This window comes from Caretta caretta, chromosome 18, assembly GCF_965140235.1.
Source record: "Caretta caretta isolate rCarCar2 chromosome 18, rCarCar1.hap1, whole genome shotgun sequence".
Taxonomy (NCBI): Eukaryota; Metazoa; Chordata; order Testudines; family Cheloniidae; genus Caretta; species Caretta caretta.
The window spans coordinates 4814620-4834063 of record NC_134223.1 but is presented as its reverse complement, the minus strand read 5'-3'; the positions used below and the strand labels follow the sequence as shown (position 1 = coordinate 4834063).

The 19444-nt window shown below is 50.4% G+C and overlaps 1 protein-coding gene and 1 long non-coding RNA gene across 5 annotated transcripts in view; one reads left to right on the top strand and one right to left on the bottom strand.

The window, feature by feature from the left end:
- LOC125624343 (uncharacterized) overlaps positions 1-10534 on the top strand; it is a 50030-nt gene extending 39496 nt beyond the window's left edge. Inside the window, exon 5 of the long non-coding RNA XR_007353281.2 lies at positions 10428-10534. This is a non-coding gene — a long non-coding RNA (uncharacterized LOC125624343). The remainder of the gene's footprint in view (positions 1-10427) is intronic.
- EPHB2 (EPH receptor B2) overlaps positions 1-19444 on the bottom strand; it is a 273181-nt gene that overhangs the window by 242699 nt on the left and 11038 nt on the right. The window lies entirely within an intron of this gene.

Here is a 19444-nt window from a genome sequence, read left to right as displayed (position 1 = left end):
AAAAGATCGGCCTGAGCTAGAAATGAGCTCCGTTTTACAGGTGTGGGGCCCTGCCACACCCTGGGGGTGTGCTAGGGGGACCAGATGTCCGGATTTTATAGGGACAGTCCCGGTTTTGGGGTCTTTTTCTTATATAGGCTCCTATTACCCCCCACCCCATTCCTGATTTTTCACACTTGCTGTCTGGTCACCCTAGGGTGTGCACATGTGTGGGTCCCAGCTGTTCCCTGCCCCCCTCATTGAAGCAGGTGTGCGGGGTTACTGCCCTGGGAACTGCAGAGCACCAGTGGACGTGGGGCCAGCTGGAGGCAGGGGGTGCGGCGCTGGCTGGAGGCAAGGGGTGGCTGCAGGCAAGGCAGGGGGGTGCGGGGCTGGCTGGAGGCAGGGGCTGGCTGCGGGCAGGGGGTGGGGGGTGCGGCAGGGGGTGGGGCAGGGGCTGGCTGCAGGCAGAGGGTGGCTGGAGGCAGGGGTGGCTGGAGGCAGGGCAGGCAGGGGGTGCAGCAGGGGCTGGCTGCGGGCAGGGGGTGCGGGGGTGGCTGGAGACAGGGGGTGGCAGGGGGCGGCGGGGGGCGCGGGCAGGGGGCGACTGGAGACAGGGCGGGGATGCGGCAGGGGCTGGCTGCAGGGAGGGGGTGCGGGGCGGCTGGAGATGGGGGCTGGCTGTGGGGAGGGGGTTCAGGGGTGGCTGGAGACAGGGCAGGGGGTGCGGCAGGGGCTGGCTGCAGGCAGGGGGTTCAGGGGTTTCTGGAGGCAGGGCAGGGGGTGGCTGGAGACACGGGCTGGCTAGAGGCAGGGCAGGGTGTGCGGCAGGCGCTGGCTGGAGGCAGGGCAGGGGGTGCGGGGGGTGCGGCAGGAGCTGGCTGGAGGCAGGGGGTGCGGAGGGTGCTGGTGGGCAGAGTGGCTCGGAGCAGCCTGAGCGGCAGGAGGCAGCCCCGGCCCAGCAGAGCAGCCGGGGACCCACCCGGCAGCAGCGGGAGTCCCAGGGCCAGGGGAGCAGCAGCATCAGGGCTCGTGCCCAGGGCCAGGCGGCAGCCCACGTGGCTCCCGCATCGCAGCGCCCCCGGTGGCCGGAGGAGGAATTACATCACTTCCTGGCCACAGCTCGGCAAAGCCTCAGCATCCCCTGCAGGGAAGCGAGTTAACAACCGGTTCTAAAACGGCTTCAAAATTTAACAACCGGTTCATGCGAACCAGCTGCAGCTCACCACTGCCTGCCACCACTGAGAACAGCCGAGCTCCATCCTCTTTGGAACTCCCCTTCAGGTAGTTGAGGGCTGCTATCAAATCTCCCCTCATTCCTCTCTTCTGCAAACTAAATAACCCTAGTTCCCTCAGCCCCTTCTCGTAAGTCATATGCCCAGCTCCCTGATCATTTTTGTTGCCTCCGTTGGACTCTCTGATTTGTCCACATCCCTTCTGTAGTGAGGGGCCCAAAACTGGGCACAATATTCCAGATGTGGCCTCACCAGTGGCGAACAGAGGGGGAATACGTACTTCCATCAATCTGCTGGCACTGCTCCTACTAATGCAGCCCAATACGCTGTTAGCCTTCTTGGCAACAAGGGCACGTGATCACAGTGGTCCCCTTCTGGTTTTATAATCTATGACTGGACAAAGTATTCTGTCCTACAGAGATTAGCCCTGAAGTGGACCTCTGGATACCAGTTAGATGGAACCTAATGCACATTTTCCACCTAAGAAGAAACAAAGAGAAAAAGTACAAACAGAAGTCATATAGAAACTCAAAACAAGCAAAACACCATTATCAACCTTAAGTAGATGAGAAACCTAAATCATTACCTCTCCCACCACAGCCACCTGCCCTGGTTAACAGTGAATAGACAGGTTCCCATCTGACAGCTGTCCACTGACATACTGTATATAAAACAACTGGATGGTTTAAATCTCTTTCCAAATTGGCAGGTTGCCCTCACAACTGGTGCCCTTGACGCAGTGACACACATGGGGGATACAAGTGTCAGATTGTGAGTGCTGTTTGGTTTTCAGGGCTCCATTTTGTATTCCAGCTTTCATGTGGAAGCATGACTCATGTTGTATTGCAACCTCCACTGTGGATCAGAGCATCCAGTTCATAGAAGGGCCTTGACATCTTGGGGACAGAATGTCTGATACATTGGCACAAAGCAATCTAGGGCAATCCTGCTCAACCCTCTGGGCATATACTCGGGCAGCTAGCTTTTGAGACGCTGCCCATGCTGCCACAGTTAACCGTCCACCTGAGCAGAGGTTTACATCTCCCAGCTGTTGTGTAGACACACCCTGAATGCCTCTCAGCTACCAGACCATCACAACACCATGACTCCCTACACAGAAGCAGATGCGGGAGGAAGGTGGAGTTCAGAAGTTCCCCTGCTTCATGAAGCACGCAGGCAAAAGGGGGATAGAGGCTGCCTGGCCTTAGGACAGTGACTAAACACAGGACTAACAATAGGCATGAGACCTCACTGTGGGGACTGCATTCAGCACTGAGTGTTATTTTTCAAATAGCTCTAATTCTAGTGTGCTTTGTTCAGAGTAAAGTGTCTCTGGATAAGGAATTCCTTGGCTAAGCCTGTGTTCCTTGTTGACCTGACATGTTGCCCCTGAAAAGGAGCTCAGAGTGCCCACAGGGAGGTCTGAGGGAGCATGTTCAAACAACTGAGGGTAGGCTACAGCAGTGGCTATGAGGTCTAAGGCAGCCACACTGCAGGGTCCCACTGCCCAAGAAGTCCACCTGGGAGTGCACCAGAGACCCCAAGCAAGGATCATAATCCAGTCCCCAGGAATTTAGCAGAATATGGGCCCACTCAACAGACTGGTGCCAATCCAGAGAGGTGGAGGGCTGAGCTGGGGAGGGATAGCTCAGTGGTTTGGGCACTAGCCTGCTAAACCCAGGGTTGTGAGTTCAATCCTTGAGGGGGCCATTTAGGGACCTGGGACAAAAACTGGGGATTGGCCCTGCTTTGAGCAAGGGGTGGGACTAGATGACCTCCTGAGGTCCCTCCCAACCCTGATATTCTATGATTCTACGGGTTGTGACAAGGAATCTCGGCAGAGGCTGACAAGGGAACATGAGGTGTGTAAGCAGGACAGGAGGGCAGGGCAATATGCACTGTGACTCCCAGCACTGCCCCCGTCCTAAGGTTAAACAAGAGACTCCAACACTCTCACTCCAGCACCTTTCACAAGATGTAAATTCATAGTTAAGAATCCCTTCAAAATGGAGACAAAGCAGCTGCTGTTGTCAGTGTCTCCCGAGCTTCGCTGCTGGAGCCTCTTACCCCCTGCCCTCCCCAGCCAGCTCCACTGACATTCAACACCATCTCTCCCAAGGCAGCCCGCAGTTGGGTTCCCTCCACTAATCCACGGAAAATGCCATCCTTTGGGGGTCACTTTAAAGTGGAGCATCCCCTTCCCCCTCAAGACTCAGTCAAAGCAAACACCAGCCCCATGAAGGGCAAAGGGCCTCGCAGCCAACGGAGGAATTCTTGGGCTTGACGGACTGTTTATAGAGTCTTTTACAGGGAGGGCAGGTAATCTAATACCAAGTACAGCATTTTTATACTGCTCTCAGAGAGTTCAGCTGCGATTAAGTTGCTGGCATAGCCCCATGGCACATAAAACGTGGAGTCCTGCGAGTCTCGACCCCATCAGAGAGCCCCGAGAATAGCCGCGGTGTAACGACTCCAGCGGGATCAGCCATATCAGTGACACATCCTTACAGCGTGACCAGCTGCAGGCGTTGGTTAGTGCCAGCCGTTGGGAGGCTCCTAGAAGTCCATGCGTGAGGCATGCTAGAAGGCAGCCTCCTGGTAACAGAGTGGCATACGTTTAGTGCTTTTCATCGTGAAAGATCCTGAAGTATTTTTCTGCCTTAAGAAAATTATTTATATATATACACACACACACACCCCCACACACCACAGGGATCACTGCTCCAACCCCTTGAGAGCAGCCACCTCTGGGGTGAGCCACGACAGCTGCTTAATAGTCCAAAGCAACAAGTGAAGAACACTGTATCTGGAATGGCAGAGGGGTGTAGGTAATGTAGAGAGCTGGAATTCAATAAGCAGGTATTCACCACTGCTCTTACAGAAAGCACTGTAGGAACTTCAATGGCCAACAGAGCCTCAGTCTCTCGTCTCATTCAAAACACAGCACCTCCAGCCACATAGAAGAGGGGGAGGGGGGTGCTAAGGCACAGAGCAGAGCTGATCAAAAAAAGGAATTTCTGTCTCATGGAAAATTCCAATATTTAGACATATATTTTCATGGCAAGTCTGGGCAAAAGGCAAAATATTGAAGCTTTTCACAGAATGACAAGTTCCAAAAAAATTCAATTTGGAAATGTAAGAATGTTTAATTTTTAAGTCTGTTCAACACTAAACTGAGTCTGCATGACCCACTGTGGTATCTCTTGGGAGTTGTCTTCTGAGTGCCTCCTGCTCCCGTTCTCCCTGATAGCCTGGACTCCCTGGCTGAACTACATATCCCATGCTTCATCATGACACCTCACCAAAAATGAAGAGTGTAGTGCATCATGGGAGATAAAGTCCAGCCAAGGAGCCTGACTCCTAGAGGAGAATGGGAGGAGGTGGTACACAAACTGACTCCAAACCAAACGTTTCAATTCGGAATGACCTGTCCCAGAATAAAGTATTTTGATTTGCCAGATGGAGAATTGAAGCATCTATGGAAGTCATTCCGCAGAAACAGTATGTCTCTTCAAAAACCATTCAGACAGAAAGTTCTCGTCCAGCTCTAGCACGGACGCGGATAGAGGAGCACCAGTCACTGATTCGCCAGCCCCACTCCAGGGCTCCTGGATGCGACTTCACTCAGACGTACTGACCCAGCATTGCCCTGCTTAACTTCTAATAGCCAAAAGGTCCAATTGTATTGATCTGTTTCCTTCATAAATGCTCCACGTTATACAGCTGGAAGCTCTTTCTAGAAGGACCTCTAAAGAGCACTGGGACACCAGGGTTGCAACAGCCCTAACGGCTGGTGGTCAGTAACACATGGAGTAGGGCTGTTTGAAAATAAACTTTTCACACAACCAGGAGACCTTACAACAGCTATGTCCTGTCTCTCAGAAGCACGCAAGTCTGCCTGGCCTGTGGCAGAACATGTTGATCACAAGTGGACTCCTAAGCTATAGAAATGAGCATTGCAAAGCTCTAACACCCTAGATATCCTGGCAAGGAGTGCCGCATAGGAACCAAGGCAGAGGAGAACCAACATCCCCATCGGACGCTCACAAGACAACCTGAACCACAGTTCTTCCTCTGCATCACAGCTGTCATGAAAGATGCGGGCATCCCGGGCCTAAGCAGCCCCAGAAAGTGTGTTCTCCCCGCACACACACGCAGCATAGCTGGACTCTAGGTTGTGTGTGCGATGAAATTTTGCCAACAATCCACAACAACTGACTCTGGGCCATGCAAAACCCTGCAGCGTGCTCCAGCCTCACCTAGGAGAAAAGGATGGAGACTCTGTAGGGTGTTCAGATTCTCCTATAACTTGTGCAGGGGCCAGATTCAGATGAACATTCATGCAGTTTGCTCCGCCCTCCCATCAGATGTAGGAATCCAGACACTTTATTGGGATCTGCATGTGCACTGACAAGAGACTGGACCCCAGGCTCAATGTGTGAGAATCAATGTTTGGACTAAAAACTTACCAGTAATTTTGACCCAGTGATTTGATATGAAAGACGACAAGGGACCATCTATAAGCTACAAAGCTCTGCATTACTGCTCAGAGGACACAGCTCAGACAAGAACCTGCCGTTCAGTCCTGCCAAAGATATGGTGGTGAGGAGCTGGAATATCTAGTGACAGACAGAGATTAGAGAGAGAGAGAGAGAGAGAGAGAGAGAGAGAGAGGGGTGGGGGGGTGGGAGAGTGTGTGCACTAGAAGATTAGACAGACAATCAACTTTTAAAAGGAAGATTGTAAATGAAGACAGACATTTTCTGCTCAGCGCCTAGAGCCTTTATTCCTAATGCGCCACACTGAGGAGCAGATACTGTACATTTCTGTCTAGACCAGCTCTGCAACCCTTAGGGATCTCATCGGACTCTGCTGGCAGTGCTCCTCAGAGACACGAGCTATGGCTGTGGATTTTGCAGGACAGACAGTACCCAAGGATTTGAATCCAGGCTCATATTGCCTGGGTGTGGTTTCCTGCAGGGATGGGTTGTGGGGGAGCTTGGAGGACAGAAACTGTGTGAGGTGGAGAATGAACCCCTGGGCAGGCATTGTGGTCTGTGCACTGGGACGCAAAGCACTATCCAGGGCTATGACTGCTTTGCAGACAGACAGAGGGAGCTGCTCACGTGAGGTCTCTGAGAAAGCGTCTGAGGTCTGAGCAGGGCTCAGCATCCCCAGCTGCGTACAGGTCTGTCCTGCCAGCAGATGGGACAGCTCACTGTTCTCCTCCTCAAAGTAAAGCCTCAGATGAGGCTTCCCAAGCAGTACATTTAACCATCTGAACCAGCTTCTCATGGGGAATGAGGACCTCAGCAAGGACTCTTACTGAGTCTTCGACTTTTTAGAACTCGCTGCCTGATGGTGAGCTCCCCAGGGCATGGCCTGTCTTTACACGGTGTCTCTCTGCCATGCCCAGCCCAGCTCAGCCACACCCTGATCCCTGCTTGGTGCCGCTAGCCGCTCCAGCAGTACAATGATGTATCATAACAACCCTGACAGTGCTGCACGCTGCTAGATGGAGGCTGATCTGCTGGAGAAGAATCTGAAGAAAGAAAAATTAATAAGATCTATGTCTCTGTATGCTTCTGCTTCTTCTACTAGACCAGCCCAGACCCTGGCAACCTCCCAAACTCAGGTCAAAATACAGGGCCAGATTCTCAAGAGCTCAGCACCCACAACTGAGAGCTCAGTGCCCACTGAGGCACCTAAATGCCAGGGCTTTGTGTTCAATGATGTTTTGCAGCATCCTTCTGCCAGAGCCCAGATGAGTTGCTACCCCAGCCAGGGGGCCAGTGACAGCATGCGCACCTTTTAATTCTCACCTCGGGTCTGCCTTTCTTTAGATGTGTTGCCCAAAGCTGACTACAGAGCAGCAGCCAAGGCCTCGCCCAGCGGAGGAGATTAAACACCCACCTGTGTGAATTTACGTAAGGATGGGACCCTGCCAGAGCTCACAGTGATCCTCTCTCTCGGTCTCTAATTCTGCTTTTTTCCAAATTTCAGTTTAGGAAACACTGGGACAGATCCATCTCTGGCACAGCTCTGTGGACTCTGGGTAGGGAGAAGTATCTGAGCCGCTGAGAGCTGGCCTGCAGCCCATGACTCCTCAGACATGCCTACTCCCCACCTGTGTTTTACAGTCATGTAATCCACTAGTCTTAATAACCAGCCATTGCTAGTAACTTAACAAGTCTTTATTAGATAGGCAGTTAAAGACAGAGCATCTGAACTCCAGTCTGTCAGTCTAACCTAAAACCAGCTGCCTCCTACTGTCAGATCAAAATCCTGGAGTCTCTTAAAGCCACAATAATACCACATCTCCTTTCTTGCAATTTTTTTTCAGCATTTTTATGCAAGTATAAATACATATAAAATCAGAATTATCTTAACAGATTTCTATAAGTCTTTTAACAGGTCTCCTTGGATGCAGTAATAGTGTAACTTCTATATTTGCCATATTAATGAAGTTCTCTTATTACTTAGAGGACTGACGTCATTTTCATTTTCTTGCTGCTCCTATTGCTGTACTATATTATTTCTTCTTTCAGCCGAGGCCTAGCCTGCACTACAAAATTAGGTCAGTTTAATTAAGTCGGTCAGGGGTGTGAAAAATCCACACCCCATGCAGCTTTGTTCAGCTGACCTAAGTCCCTGTGTAGACTGTGCTAGGTCAATGGGAGAATTCTTCTGTCAGCCTAGCTACCAGCTCTTGTGGAGGTGAATTACCAAGGCCGATGAGAGAACTGCTCCCATCAGCAAAGGTAGCATCTACACTGGCCCAGCTGGGCCACTGTAGCATTTTAAGGGCAGACAACCCCAGAGTCTGGTCTCGCAAGTAACAATTGCAAATGCCTCCGATTTCATCTGTACACGTGACCATTACTAGTCATGACGTCATAAGTCTACGGTGCTACCTCCTTTGCTACAGTAGCTTTCCAAGCCCATCTTCTCCCATTACAGACACGTACTCCATCATTGGGTTTCAAATCAAGTAGTTCATTCCATCCTAATAATTATTTTAATACAAACTCAACTGATATTGATACTTATTCCTCTCCTTATATCCTCCTTGGAAAAAAACCAATACATAAGCGGTTTCTAAGATTTCTGTTAAATAAACTGTGCAGATGATAAACCTTATGGTAATGGCGATGTTCTGTAATTTAATAACGCCAAATATAAACCAGAATTCACTTCTTCAGCTTCTGTTAGTAATCTTTTTACTATTTTAACACCATTTGCAACTAGCCCATTAGACTGAGGATAAACCTGGGCTTGATGCAATCTGTTTGAAATCATACACATACTGGCAAAAACTTTTGAACACTTGACTATGTAATTGAGGTCCATCATCAGTAATTGCTGTGTTGGGAATGCAATGCCTCGCAAAAACTAATTTCATTTTATAAATTGACTGGCATATGTGTTTTATAGTATAGATATTTCAGGGAAATGCAAAAATGAACTAGAACAAAAGCATTTCCTTTATATTCAAATACAGCAGTAGCTCCCAAACTGGGGTTTGCAGAACGTTACAGGGGGTTCGCCAGAAAAATTTCACTCATGGCGGCCAGAGGACCCCGGCCGTTGGAGGCAGCAGGTGGGATCCGGTTGCAGGGCAGACAGCCTAGGAAGAGTGGGGCAGGGCAGGTGGGGCTGGCAGCCTGAGCCCTGCCCCAGTCAGCAAGGAGCCCGCCGCCCGAACCCCAGTGCTCCACACGGGGCTGGCAGCCCAAGCCCTGGCGGTCAGAGGGAGCTACAGCCAGAGTTCAGTGGAGCTCAGTTGATCGGGGTGGTCAACGGGGTCCAGCAGCAGGAGCCCCACGGAGTGCGGAGGAAATTTAAACTTAAATCCCTGGAAATATTCATTTTTAGGAGGGGGTTCATGAGATTTCACAATTTAGTGAAAAGGGTTCGTGGCTGTTAAAGTTTGGGAACCGCTGAAATAGATCTAAGCCTACTTTAGACCGAGGTCTTAAGTTTCACGAATATGTGTCATAGGTTGTTTAGACTGAGCATTTCTATGTCTTTGACATATGTCACATTCTTTATATTACTCTGTCTTTTGGGGCCAGCACAGAACCTCTCACTCTACATTTCATTTATCTATGCCTACATGTCCGTCATGTATGCACTGCAACCTCTCTGCTGTAAACCCTAAAGGAATTACTACTCTATTGCCTTTAACCAGAATTCCTTCTATTACTGATAAATCTTGAATAAATTGATTATATGGCTTCAGTATAATTTATTATATCCTTTTTCACAAGCTGTAATAACTGTTTGCAAATTCTCAACCTGTCTACTTGTACAATTTCTTTCCATACTCTTTCTGATACAGAAAACTATTTAAGTACATCTACATGTATCACATCACCTTCTTCAATTACGCTGGTTACATTTTAAACTCTAGAAGGAATATCATCAACAATTAATGACAGGTTTCAGAGTAACAGCCGTGTTAGTCTGTATTCGCAAAAAGAAAAGGAGTACTTGTGGCACCTTAGAGACTAACCAATTTATTTGAGCATGAGCTTTCGTGAGCTACAGCTCACTTCATCCACGATATGCATCCGATGAAGTGAGCTGTAGCTCACGAAAGCTTATGCTCAAATAAATTGGTTAGTCTCTAAGGTGCCACAAGTACTCCTTTTCTATCAACAATTAATGATTTGCCTGGCTGATACTCCACTAGTAAATCATATACATAAAATTGAAAAAATAATCTTTGTAACCAAGGCAGTATGTCTGTCATGTTCCTTTTTGAAATATTAACTAATGGCTTATGAACTACTCCTGCAAGTACAGTTCTATCACATACAAAAGTGAGACTTTTTTGCATGCAAAAACCAATGCCAAAGCCTCTTTCTCTATTTGAGCATACTGACATTCGGTTTGACATAGCTCTAGATGCATAAGCAACTGGTTTTCATAGTGCACGACACTTCTGTAATAGAATTGCTCTGAGGCCTTGTTTGGATGCATTTGAAGATAATTTTGTAAGTCTGTTACTATCAAATAATTTTAATACTGGAGCGGTTTTTATTAGTTGCTCAGATTCTTATTGTGTTCATAGTCCCATTTCCATTGATTATTTTTTCAAAGTTAAAGCCCTTCAATTTGTTGGTTGTTTTTTCCTGCTAGGTTAGGTTTATATTTTCCTACAAAATCAACCACACCCAAAAATTTCTGTAATGGCTTCTTATCTTTTAGGTAAGCAATATCATCAATGGCTTGTATTCACTGTGGATCAACTCCTGACTGGTCAGTTCTTCTCCAAGAAATGTTAATTCTTGCACAATAAATTTACATGTATTTTTGTTAAGTTTCAATCCTCCTTTTGCTCTGGGTAATGATTTAGTTAATCTTATATCATGCTCTTCTAAAGTTCTTCCCCATATTACTATATCTATATTTTCAAAAAACTTTTGCATTGCTCCATGAAATACCTCAGGAGCATTAAAACAGTAACATCCAAAAGCTGTGTTAAATGTACATGGCAACTGACCTTCTTGCTCCAAAGATATCTGCCTAAATCCATATGAAGCATCAAAAAGAAGAAATGTATTTTGGTCCTGCCATTTGTCCAAATATTTCTTCCCTGGTAGGTATTTTTAAATGTTCCTTTTTAACATACGTAAGTCAGTCTTTCGGATCTAAACAAACGTAAGGATCCATCTTTCTATTCTGCTATTACAGCTGAATTCACCCAGTTGGTTCTTCAACTCTTTAATTATATCTAAATTAAAGAACCTTTCCAATTTCTTTTGTACCCTACTTCTTAAAGCAGTGGTTTTCAATCTTTTTTTCATTTGCGGATCCCTACAAAATTTCAAATGGACCTGTGGACCCTTTTGGAAATCTTAGTCTAAACTACAGGGGTCCACAGACCACAAGTTGAAAATCACTATTCTGTAATAATGACAACCTTTCACGGACCCCTTAGACACAGTCTGCAGACCCCCACAGGTCAGCAGATCACAAGTCGAAAACCACGGTCTTAAAACAAAGGGTATTTTTCTAGTTGTATGTATAACTGATTTCTTTGTTTCATTTAACATATCTGTTTTATACATTGTATCCAATTTATCAATGCCAGTGAATACCTCAAAGTTTTCCGGCATTTCAGAATCCTGAATAGTCTCAATTCTACCAATTAGAATTAGTGCTAAACACGTTTCTAAACCTAAAATAGAAATACTTTGTCCCTTAACTACTACAAATCTTATCTTTAACTATGACCTGTAATTCACAAATACCATAACAGGAATTTTTTCACCACTATATTAGATTGTAAATGAATCTGCATTTGTTCTCCTACTAGAGGTTTTACTTTTAGACATTTTGTAATTTCAGAAGAAATTACATTAGCCTGTGCACCTGTATCTATTACATACAAAATGCATGTTCCATTAGTAGATAGTGTAACTATCCAATCCTCCTTATAGTTCACAGAGTGGCTCTGTTTCAAAATACTCAGAAACACAATTTTCTTCTTCTGTAACATCAGCTCTGCATTCCTTACTTGGCATCTTCTCTGAGACTTTTGAATTTGGAACTAAATGTATATTTTTAAGTTCTTCCAGACGTCTCTGTTTACCAACTTTCGAGAATAATTCTGTTTCTTGCAGGTGTGACAGGTTTGACCATCTGCTGGACATTGTCTAGGTTGGTGGCTCCCTGCACATTCTAGAGCATTCTTTCATATGCTCCTATGTTTTAACTTTAATACTTTGACTCTGTTTTCCTCCATAGCCTTTTTTTTTTAATATACACTTTCTTATTAAGTCTATATTCATATCAGTTGGTTTTCTTTCTAAAATGTGCAATTGTTGATTAAGTTCAGCAGTTTGGCAAATTCTCACTGCTCCTTCTGGATTTAGATCTGACTGTTCTAATCTTCTTACACAGAGATCTTTTATACGCATCACAACTGATCTCTTATTGACTCAGAAAATTACATCTGAGTTCTTATCTTTAGATCTGTTTTAAATGATTCAAAAGTCTCTTCCTCCATTTGATTTGAATGAAACTGAAATTTTTCATTTCATTAATCTCAAAATGAATTATATAAACAAATTGCTTCAGCACCTGTACTTTTCAAAAAGGTAGCAATCTTTTGTTCATCTTCCCTTAGAGTAGACCCTGATGCCCTCAAACATAAATCCAGGTTTCCGCAGCACTTCAACATTTTTAGAAATGTGCTAACTGAATTGGTCCATCTTATTTCATTCAAACTTGTTTTTCACTCCTGAGTGATTTTTACTTCAGTGTTTTTTTGTTCGTTTGTTTTTAAATGAACGAACAAAAAACCACCCAGCTTCCAGTTCTTTTTATCACTTCCCCCAATCCTGGTACCATGGTCATTTTACATCATTCACTGCTAGTAACTGAACCACAGTCTTTATTCAGATGCTCTGTATGTGCGGTGGCAGAGCACTTAACTCTGGCCAGTCTAACCTAAAACCAGGTGCCTCCTCCCCTTGTCAGCTCCCACATCCTGGAGACTGTTCATCCTATTAAAGCCACAGTAATATCACCCCACCTACACGCTGCCATTTTAGTGCTCTGGGCTCCTGTCATGAAGGGAACTGGCACCCATGGTGCTTGCGACTCACCAGGGCTCAGTCCAGAGGAACAGGCCTGCCCCATAGATCCTGCGCTCCTCTGTTACCATAGGTAGCCTCCCCCGGCACTGGTGTTGCTCAACACTTCCGCACGCTCTGCAACCTACCACAGAAGGGCTGGCAGCACTACAGCCCTAGCCAGGGAGCTGGCAGCGCCCAGGCCATGGCCATGCCTAGAGGGGCAACATCACAGCCTTTCTACGCTGTTCAAGCTCCATATTAGCAGAAACACAGGTGACAAGTGGAAGCAGCTGACAGTCAATTCAGCATTTCCAGGAGATCTGTATTTATCGAAAGCTGTCAATCTGCAGCCAGAACAGGTGTCAGTCACAGTGAAATCTCCTGGCAAATACTCAGTCAGAAAGCAAAGAGTTTGACATCAGGTCAGAATGAGCTTTTAGCTCCTTCTCTCATGGGAGAACCTCCTTCTCTGCTTCCCGAGTTTGCAGTGAGCTATCAGTAAAGGAAAGCAAAGAAACAGAGGCAGAATGAAAGGTGGGTAAATAATAGGAAATACAGACAGGCCCTGCTCCGGGGGATCTTCTCCTGCACCCAGCACCAGGGATCAGCCACTAGCAGAATCAGAGAATCTCGGGGTTGGAAGGGACCTCAGGAGGTCATCTAGTCCAACCCCCTGCTCAAAGCAGGGCCAATCCCCAATTTTTGCCCCAGATCCCTAAATGGCCCCCTCAAGGGCTGAACTCATAACCCTGGGTTTAGCAGGCCAATGCTCAAACCACTGAGCTATCCCTCCCCAGAAGCAGGACCCCAGACTGCACCCCTGGAGATGGGGAGTGACCCTTTTATTAAAACCCAAAGTAATATCTGCCCTTCTAGTGACAGCAACAAGTTACTGAGTCACATTCAATTTTCTGTCCATTCTGAGCCCTGGGCCTGTGTCTGCCTGGCCAGCACTCCGCAGGTTAATGGAGTGAAATTCATGTTCCACCACTCCTCCCCTGGGGCTGAATACCCTTACCCTGAGGTCAGCCTGCTCTCCACACCTGTGAGACCATGCTGGACAGCAGTGCTGTCTCTGGAGGCTGCACCTGACGACCCAGGACTGATGGCTTTGGGTTACTTTGCCTCATGCATGGAGGCAGCTCAGATGACAGTCACTGGAAACTGAGCGGGGGGAGCAGGCCCTCCTATCTCTCCAAAGCAGCAGAACCATCACTTACAGTCTAAAACAGGGCAGGGCAGGTTTGGGGAAAGGCCAGCCGACCTGACATCTCAGAGCAAAGAAACTGACAGGTCAGGACAACTTTTCTCCCTTCCGAAGTGCTATCATTGCTCCAGGCTTATGCCATCAATGAACCTGATTCGCTGTCCATCAGCCAGTGTGTTTATGACAATACTGGATACAGAACAGACCTCTGCAGTGCCCAACTGCTGCTTCCCACGAGCCAGACACCAATCCCTTCATTACTCCAGGATCACCAGGAGTCACTCCTTCCAGGGCTGCTATCCAGTGGTATGTCCATCCCTACCCAGACGGCTCCAGTTTCCAAATGAAAATATCGCTCAGGGCCTGTATCAAAGACCTCCCCGAAGTCAGGGGAGCCACAGCCCCAGCCCGTTCCTGAGCCACTAGCCTGTGTCCCTCAGCACGGAAACAATTATGCCGATCTGGCGCAAGCTGCTGCCAACCTGCTGTCCCTTTGCTCTCCGGTGGGGGCTTTCCCAGCCCACCGCTTTTCACCAGGGAGCTGATCCCACTGCTCTGTAAAGCCCTGGGCTTCCCACACTCCAACTCAAAATACTTTCCACGTTTGTCCACGCTGGGCTGGGGAAGAGGAGACAGGCCCAGCCTCAGTCGCACAGGGACTGTCTGTGGCTGGCTGTGTGTCTGCTGAGGGTACAAAGCCACAGCCCCTTCAAGCAAGAGAGGCTGCCCGGGTGGGGGAAGCATCTATTTCCCCGGCCCATCCGTTGGCACTGCCTCTCGTGGCCCTGCGGTGGCATTACTAGCTCCCACAAGCAGAATTAGGTCAGGTTCAAAAACAGATTCCCTGACCCGCAGCACCTGACAGAGCAGAGTTCACTGAGAGCCTGCACGGAGCAGCCCTCCAGAGGAAGGGAGTCGCTGCGGTTCCTGACCCTGCTCACACTCCCTGAGTACAGCATGGACTCAATGTGCTTTGACGCACAGGCCGGAGCAGGGGCCCAGCACAGCTGAATACCCCAGCAGGAGCTCTGGGCATAGGGACGCAGGGCACCCAGCTGTTGGGCTGCCTTGCCCAGGATGCAGCATGTGGTCTCCCACAGCTCGGCAGAGCTGCATGGAGACAGTGTGGGTGGGCATTGCAGGGGTACGGAAAATGGAGCTAGGACACGGCCTCCCTGCTGAGACGTCAGGTAAGCTAGAGGCACAGAGATCCACGGGTGCAGGGAAGGCTGAGCCCAACAGGGATGAGAACGCAGGCAGCTCTCCTGCACCCCGAAGAGGATTTACACATAACCCCAAGCAAGCAGAATGCAGATGCAGCCAGCAGTGCCAAGGTGTGTGTGTCTGTACACGTACACATGCCTTGGTGAAAGGACCAGTTCTGGCAATGTAAATGCAGAGGGACTGCCCTGGAGTTACTCCAGGTTTACTCTGATGTAGCATGATGAGAATCAGCCCCGATTTCTCCATGTGTTACCCACTCAGGGTACATCTCCCCCAAGAAAAAAGGTGCATTCTTAACTGGAGTTAAGCGAACGCGTGCAGACTAGCACAAGCCCAAACCGCAGTGCAGACACGGCCTGGGCCGCACGCAGGAGTGAAGAGGAACTAACTGTGGGACAAGCTGCATTTCTCATATACCCACCCTCCGCCTGCAGCCACTCACTGAGGCACTCTCTGCTCTCCTCGGGCAACAGCACACTCCTTTGAAGTGATTTCAGCCCCTGGAGCGCTCTCCTTCCACACCTGCCGGTGCTGGGCAAGCCCAGCTAAACCGGCTGCCTTCGCGGCCACCCCTCAGATTGGCGGCAAGCAGCACCTCGCCGGACAGCAGCAGCTACCAGGCTCCACTTAGGCAGCATGGCCCAGCCTGCTTCGCCCTGCGGAGAGCCCAAACCCCTCACCACACCACACACACAGGATGAAGGGCAGACATGGCCCATTCGTCTCCCGGGGGCCAGTAAGGGAGGCTTCAGTCAGATAAAGAGACCTGCATACCAGTCATTCCCAAACGTCTCCCCCCTCCTCTGCGCATGCGCAGCTCCCCAGACACACAAACTGCCCCTGCTCTCGCTTCTCCCATCACCCCCTGTGCCCCCAGACACACCACCTCGAACCCAGTCGGAGCAGGTGTGCACCCACACTGCACTCTAGAAAGTAAACAACAAACAATACAGCCCCCCCGAGGCGCTCTGACAGCACAGCACACCCTGAGCCCCCCTCCCCCCACACCCAATACAGCCCCCCCGGGGCGCTCTGACAGCACAGCACACCCTGAGCCCCCCTCCCCCCACACCCAATACAGCCCCCCCGGGGCGCTCCGACAGCACAGCACACCCTGAGCCCCCCTCCCCCCACACCCAATACAGCCCCCCCGAGGCGCTCTGACAGCACAGCACACCCTGAGCCCCCCTCCCCCCACACCCAATACAGCCCCCCCGGGGCGCTCTGACAGCACAGCACACCCTGACACCCCCCCCTACCCCCCGGGCTCTTGGAAAGCAAGGCACATGCTGAGCCCCCCTCCCCCGTACTCAATACAGCCCCCAGGGTGACTGACAGCATGGCACGCGCTAACAAGAACCCCCCCGGGTACCCACTACAGCCCCCTGGGGCGGTCTGACAGCATAGCGCACGCGCACACACCCCCGTACCCAATACAGCCCCCCCAGGGCGTTCTGGCAGCATGGCACACGTTGATCTCTTCCCCCCCCCCGTATCCAATACGCCCCCCCCCCCCCCCCCCGTGCAACTGACAGCATGGCACATGCTGAGGTCCCATCCCCCCCATACCCAATACAGCCCCTGGGGCAACTGACAGCATGGCATGCGCTGAGTCGTTCCCCCCCACTCCCCCCCGGGTACCCAATACAGCCCCTGGAGGCGCTCTGACAACACAGCACAATGCACACGCGCGCGCGCACCCGTATCCAATACGGCCCCCTGGGGCAACGGACGGCATGGCACGCGCTGAGTGTGTGGTCTCTCCCCCCCCCCCCCCCCCCCAGTACCCAATACAGTCCCCTGGGGGTCTCTGGCAGCATAGCACATGCTGACACCACCGCCACCCATACCCAATACAGTCCTTGGGTGCTCTGGCAGTAGAGGGCACAAAGACCTGGGCTGGGATGAGGAGCAAGGGGAGATCCAGGGTGCAGATTGGGCAGGGGGGAGCAAGTTGGGAGGGGGAAGAGCAGCATTTCAGTCTCCTGCTCCAGTACCATCAAGCACTTGGCCCTCTCTGCAGCTGAAATCAAAGCCCAGGGACCTGTGGTCACAAGACCCCAACTCTGGCTACAAGCTGGACCTGGCCAGGCCCCAGACCGAGTCCCTCCAACCTCACCGTAGTGGGAACCCAGAGCTCTGCATAACAGAGACCCCTCCGCCAAGACGTGCTCCGTCCGTCCTCACTCTCAGTGCCAGAGCTTGAGGGCTTGCACTGCTAAGCCCAGAGCGCCTATGTGGAGTTCAGGCTATAGCAAAGAGCAAACTGTTCCCTGCGGCAGCCGCCTGGTGCTGGCAGCCTGCTCTGCACAGAGGGGTTTGTGGCCATCTGCACGGGCACCCTAACTGCTGTGACATGGGGGCACAGCAACAGCCACGAAACGCCTGGTGGACAGAGCACCCTCTTCCTGGTCCAGGTGGTTCCCCAGCCCTGCCAACAGGGCAGAGATGGGCACACAAAGCTTTGTGGAAAGGAGAGAAGCTGCAGCAGGTAGAGGGACCAGGACAGAAACCGCCTGACTTCATCCTGTTCTCTTGCCTCAGGGAAGTTGCTAGAAAGCAGATGTCTCCCCAGAGATGTTTCCTGGCAGCCAAGTGCTGCTCCTAGAGGAAGTGCTGAACGCAAGCCAGCAGCAATGCTGGTGACGCAGCCGGCTGCTCTCCAGGAACCAAGCTGGCAGCACTGGCAAGCTGGAAGGGCGGGACTAGGGGAGTCCCCATCGGGAACCACCCTGATCTCCCAGGATCTCCATACGGGGACAGGCTGCACAGGCCAGGGCCCTGCTCCATTTACTAACAGGCACTTTAAATACCTTGAGGATCTGGGCCAGACTCCTAACACCCAGTGCAACCAACAGAACTGAGGTGCCTAAATACCTGTGAGGATGTGAGGATTCTTGCCAAAGCTCACAGAAGGCAATGCAGAGACTCGGGTTGACCTCTGTGGCTTTGGATCAGATGCTGTGTGTATTTGCTGGTGAGACTCAGAGATGAATGTGTGGGGGGGGGAGGGGTCCGTTCTCTGTGGATCTGAGCAGCACCAAGGGCAGGGCAAAGGGGGAGCAGGATCACTGCTTCAGCCTCACACCTTGCCCAGCTCCAGAGCAGGCCAACCCTGATTCCTCACACTGGGCCTGTAGTGGACCCAGAACTACCCAGGAACTGGGTGGTGGCTAGGAGAGGCAGCAAGGCCTAGGGATAGACATGGGGCTGGGCCCCAGGAGCTCCTGGCTTCTACTCCTGTCTGCTATTGATAACCGTAATAACTGGACAGTTGGGGATCACCGTGTGAAATGGAGATGTTGACTCACATGCAGGGCTGGGAGGGCTCAAGCGCTTCAGGTCCATCAAGCAGAACTCTCCCTGGGAAGGAGTCAGAGCTTCCTTGAGAGCCATCCCCAGGCTGGAACAAACACCCCCAGGAACCAAGGCCCACCCCAACCTGCCCCCCTCCCACCTGGGCACCTCTCTGACTTGCCTTTGCTGACTAAACACAGAGCAGCATGGACGTGAGAACCCCCAAATCCACCAAACCAAACCACTCCCACTCCAAATCACGATTTGAGGACTTCGATAGCTCAGACATAGGTGAGAGGGGTCTTTCGCAGGAGTGGTGCGTGAAATTCTGTGGCCTGCGTTGTGCAGGAGGTCAGACTAGATGATCATAATGGTCCCTTCTGACCTAAATATCTACGAATCTATACATCTATGAGAGGGAACGGACATTAGTCACATCTGCTCCACGACCGGAGGGTACCCAGATACTAGAGTCATGAGGATGGGAATGAGGCTGTGTAGAAGAGACCCAAACAGAAAAGTCTAGTCCTAACCCAACGGTGGTGTGGCAGCTTATGGCAATGCAGGGGATGCCCTGGGTGACCCCTGCACTCCTGGATGTTCCCAGCTGGCCTATGACACAGTAGTGTGTCAGAACGTTTCAGATCGATAGCAAGCTGCCTCCCCTCCTCCCACAGAATGCCCCCGCCCTTGCGCTCCTATGGGGAAGCCAAAATGCAGGTGACCTTCCTCGGGGGACGGCCCAGGTCTGCCATGATAAGCTCCCCTCCAGCTTTTCCTTTTCAATTGGTTAAAGCCATTCATAGATCTCACTTTTGGAAAGGGGTGTCTTCCCCCAGCCCCACTTGGCACGCAGATCTGGGGAGACTGGAGGCAGTGCTGGGAATCTTCTGACACATCCAGAGAAGGAGACA